We start from the raw sequence: 5,456 nt of genomic DNA, 5'->3' as shown, positions 1-5,456 counted from the left end.
GTGAGAGAGGCACAGCATCAGCTCATCAGCCACATCACATGTGTAAGTTAAACGAAGCTTTGACTATGGCTAAAATGCTAACGTATTAACTATGACTACATTCACACTGCCAAAATATCTTTGTATCCGATTGGAATCTGATCTAAAATGATGCCCACACTATTTATCGCAACTTTTCAGATCCGTTTTGTGAGTCCATGCAGCTCTCGGGCAAGACGGCATTGACATTGACACTTTTATTTATTTGTTTATTTGAAAAGGGACAATGTACACTAATCAACATTCACAACAAATGTAAGTGCACCCGAGTTAGCCACAGGCTAGTTTTCATCGGCAGTCCCCTTGCCAGATGTTACTAGGCATCCTAAGATAATAAATAATAACAATGCAATACAGTTCAATATACAATAAACAAAAAGTAAAAAGAATAGACTGTGTTAAAATCACAAATAATCAAATAAACATGAGATATAAAATATAATTAGATGTTAATAAACGATACAATTATTGTTGATGAATTGGACCCGCATCAATGTTGACAGTGTTGATTTTCAATAAGCCATTTCTTAACATTAATCTTAAATGAGTAATAAGATGTAGACTCTCTAATTAGTGGGGGTATTGAGTTCCATTCATGCGAAGCAGTAAATGAAAAGACAGCCTGACTGAACGCTGTTTTTTTAAGTGGGATTATACAGTCTCTCCTAGCTGCACCTCTTGTAACTCTGTTTGTATTTGATTTTAAAGTGATAAGGCCAAATAAAGGAGGAGGAGCTAAGCAGTGCATGATCTTATAAACTAAGCAGACATTTCTGTATTTTATTAGGTTATCCCAACTAAGCAATTTATACTTCTGTAGGATATGGCAATGGTGATGACGAAATGGCTTTTTATCTAGAATTTTAAGTGATTGTTTGTATAATGACTTTAATGGTTTTAAGGCTGTAGCGTGTGCGTTGGACCAACTTATCAAACAGTAGTTTATGTGGGAGAGAATTAATGAGTGGAAGTATACCTTAGCTGCCTCAGTTGATAGGAGGGTCCTGATATACCTGAAATTAACCAAACTGAACTTTACTTTATTACAGACCCTCTTTATATGGGTTTTGAAGGTAAGGTTTGAGTCCAAGTGTAGTCCTAAGTACTTATATTCTGAGACAACTTTTAATCTATGTCCAGAAATAGAAATGTCTTGTTCTGCATCTATGTGGGAACCTTTGGAAAAAAACATACAAACTGTTTTTGAAACATTCAGTTGCAAACAACATTGGTTAAGCCAAGATGTGACCTTCACTAATACATCTGTTAGCTTGATTGCAACCTCTGTAGCAGTTTTACCATGAGTAAAAATAACTGTATCATCGGCGTACATTAAAATATCACAATTTTCACATGCAGAGGGTAGATCATTAATGTATAAGCTAAAAAGGGTAGGACCTAGTATGGAGCCCTGCGGGACCCCAGTTGAAAGACATAGGGGGTTCGATTTATAGTTACCAATTTTAACATATTGAGATCGACATGAAAGATAAGATTTGATAAGATTGACCAACTCAGGTGAGAAATTGAAATTAAGTAATTTATACAATAGAACAGGGGTGGGCAACAGTTTTAGTCTGAGGGCCACAGTTACTTTGTCAAAGTAACCCGAGGGCCACCCTTTGGACAATTGCAATTGAACATAGTTAAATGATTTAATTAATACAAATTAATTCAATGCAAGTATACAGTTTTTGTATACGAATATGTCTCTACAGTTATTTACAGCTACTATCTGGATTTACTTTCAAGCATTAATTTCCTACACTACCCATATTGTTCAACTGTCATTAATACCAGCTGTAGCTATTCAAGATAGAAAACTATTAACAAAACTGCAAATATATGTTTGTGCAAATTTATTAGCATACTGATACAGACTTCAGGCAATCTGGCTCGGAATTATCAAATTTTATTGAGGCTATATACCACCAGAGGGAGAACTTCATCACTGAATAAAAAACATTTTCAGCTGATTTCATTTGTGATTATTCATTTTTTGTAATTTCTTTCACATATTTTGTTCAAATCTTTTATAAAATAGAACACAATTTAAGTAAGTGCAGATTAACTTCAAACATATGTTTGCTTGAACGATATAAAGGACAACATTGAAATAGGCCTATGCATCCCACAAAATTTAAATTTAATTTAGCTGTATCATAACCATCTACGCGGGACATGCATAAGAAATGGCAACATGAAACTGAAAAATGTTTTAAAAATAACACCAATCAAGGGTAACTTGATGGAACTAGCCAAACATAGGCTACTTTAGAAAAATGTATTTCATCCTATGCAACTGAAATGACCATGAAGAGCGTTTTGTCGGTGTTCTGTAACTCAATGTGAACAATTGAGGCGGTCGCCTTTCTTTACTAACTCATCGAAATCTGGGGTCGTGTTCGACGTAGAGATGCGCAACACGGACGACAGGTGTGCATCGGTTAGTCGTGATCTGTAGCGTGACTTGTTAAAGTTCATTACAGAGAGAGTCTGCTCGCATACATACGTGGACCCGAATAAAACTAGCATCCTTTGCGCATGCCTCCGCATGTTAGGAAACTTGCCCTCACTCAATGCACCATAAAACCTGTCCAATGATGACGAGGTGAATTTCTCCTTGAGAGAGGGATCGCACTGCATGTCAATCAACTCAAGCTGAGCGTCCGGAGGCGCTTGGTCGCTGTCAAAGGAAAAGGGGCCGGACACCAGCTCCATCTCTTTTTCTATTTTACCGAAATCAGAGAAACGCCTGTTGAACTCAGTGTGCAGATCCTCGAGTGTAGTGGTGTATTTGACAGTGAGTCGGGATGGCACATCCTTCATTGTGGCAAGAGTTGGGAAATGTGTAAAGCTCTTGTTTGTCATTTGCCGGGAAAACAGAGTCAGCTTTTCTTTGAATGCTCACACGTAGGAATACAGTTTGTGCACGAACACATCCTTCCCCTGCAGCTTCCTATTGAGGTCATTCAGATGGCCCATTAAATCCACAGAAAAGGCAAAGTCAAACATCCAATTGGAATCTTTAAGTTCTGGAAAGTCACCAGCCTTCCCGGCATTTTCCAGAAACACCTCTATCTGACTTCTCAGGTCCCACACACGGCGTAGCACGGTGCCCAGGCTCAGCCAGCGGACGTTTGAGTGGTATGGGACATCAGTGTGTTCTGCCTCACTCTCCTCCAACAACTGGATAAACTGGCGGTGGTTAAGCGCCCGTGCCCTGATGAAATTGACAAGTTTCACCACAGTTTTGGTGACGTGATCAAGCTTTAACACCGACTTAGACAAGGCCTCCTGATGGATGATGCAGTGCAAGAAAATCAGAGTTGAGCTTGGGTCATCCTCTCTCACCCTGTCCTGTATCCTACGCAATAGCCCAGTGTTCTTCCCGGTGAGGTTTGGACAGCCATCAGTGGTCATGTTCAGTAACTTCGCCCACGGTAGGTTCATTCTCTGCATGCATCCTGACACCGTATCATAGAGGTCTGAAAATTAACTCCTCCACTATTTCAAATTTGTCCGTAATACCTCTGATGAATATAAGCAGCTGGGCAGTGTCTTTAATATCAGTGCTCTCATCCAGGGCCAGTGAAAAGTATGTGAAATCAGTGGCCCTATTTAGCAATGCTGATGTCAGCTCATCATCAATTACCTCGATGCGACGAGTAACTGTGCGGCGAGACAGGCTCACATTTTCAAACTGACTTTTGTTGTCAGGGCACAGCACGCTAGCTGCCTCTACCATACAGTCTTTTACAAACTCACCATCCGAAAATGGTTTGCTGTGTTTAGCGATTTTGTGGGACAACATATAGCTCACTTTTGTTGCTGACTCCTGTACATTAGACTGCTTGGTAAAAATATTCTGCCTGGCAGTTAAGTTGGAGGACAATCTCGTGGCTTTTTCTTCTCTCTCCTTTGCGGAGAAATTCACGGCATAATTAGCATGTTTAGCATTGAAGTGCCTGCTAATATTATATTCTTTAAAGACAGCGATGCTCTCTTGACATATCAGACAAATAACCTTTGAGCCGACGGTCGTGACGAAATATTTTGACGTCCATTCTTTATTGAATGCTCGACATTCAGAGTCCACTTTTCTCTTTTTTACTCCACTCATTTTGACAAATTGTTTATGTCCTGGCCGTTTAGAATTAGATACTTTGAGGAGGGAAGAAGACAAGTTAAGTCGCAAATTGTATTCGCACAGCGACATCTGTTGGATTGTTTTTAATAGCAGGATCGCAGTTCAGATAAAGACTGTGTTTTTTTTTGTTTTTTTTTTAAGGTGTTTCATCAAAATTGCGAGTGCATCGCGGGGGCCGGATTAAAGCACTATGTGGGCCGGATCCGGCCCCCGGGCCGTATGTTGCCCATGTATGAATTAGTGTGTGCACAGAAATTAGTCATATCATAGCAAACATAAATCCTGAACAGATATGTAGAAAAAGGAATAAAAAGAAACCTTAAGTCCATCCACGCGTCGAGTTCCTTCGTAGACCGAGCCAAATCCTCCTTCGCCCAGCTTCTGGCCAATTTCATAAAACTCACAAATGGGGCCTATTAAAAGAAACAATCACGGTTAGTATGAAATTAAATTATATCTATACATTTTATTTTATAAGTTATATTTTTTTTTAATCTGATTGATGACTTGTTCTTACTCTTGAGCAGGACATTCAGCTCTGGCTGTTCCTCCTCTGGCTGTTCCTCGGCAGCAGGGAGGACTTCAGAAGTTGGAGCTATATGTTAAATCAAACAAAAATAATGAACAAAATTAGAGTGGTTCTTTATGTACACTTAAAAAAAATGGAGTAAATTCAAAAACTCAGAAAAACTCAGAAAATGCTAGTAAATTTACAAAGATTTGCCAAGTAAAAACCTAAACAAATTTATCAGTAGCTTTAATTAGAGATCTTTAAGTTAAATTTACATGGAATATGGAATTAAGTAAACTTTACGGAAAATAAGTAATTTTAACTCGGCTAGTAAAAGGTTGATTAATACCGATTTCCTTTGCATTACATTTCACTTAAACAATAATATTGAATTTTATTTGTCATTTATAGTATGTGTTCTAGATCATCTACGTAATTTATATTACATCATCAGATGTTAAGCATCATGTGAACGCAAAGACCTCAATACTTGGTAGACAATACACATTTCATGGGTCGTTTTTTGTGTTTGAATGCGTCATTTTGAGCAAAAGAAATACTCAAAATATCACAAAATGGCAAGTTACTAATACTGACAACAAAAATCAATGATAAAACAGTGTAACTACAGCTGGAAAACGGTGAAAATGAACCTCAGTAATTATTCAAGGTCCAGTGCATTATGGGAACCCCAGTATCAGAAAAATTTAGTCAGTTTTACTTAATTTTAATGAGTTGATTTTACACTTTAATTTC

At 38.1% G+C, this 5,456-nt stretch overlaps 1 pseudogene; it reads right to left on the bottom strand.

Annotated features, from left to right (window-relative positions):
* Positions 1-2,284: 2,284 nt before the first annotated feature.
* Positions 2,285-4,292, bottom strand: LOC148997423 (general transcription factor II-I repeat domain-containing protein 2A-like; annotated as a pseudogene).
* Between the last annotated feature and the right edge of the window lie 1,164 nt (positions 4,293-5,456).

Source organism: Pimephales promelas, chromosome 2, assembly GCF_988280905.1.
Source record: "Pimephales promelas chromosome 2, fPimPro1.hap1.1, whole genome shotgun sequence".
NCBI classification, from domain to species: domain Eukaryota; kingdom Metazoa; phylum Chordata; class Actinopteri; order Cypriniformes; family Leuciscidae; genus Pimephales; species Pimephales promelas.
The sequence above is the reverse complement of the archived record's forward strand: the minus strand, read 5'-3'. Positions and strand labels throughout refer to the sequence as shown.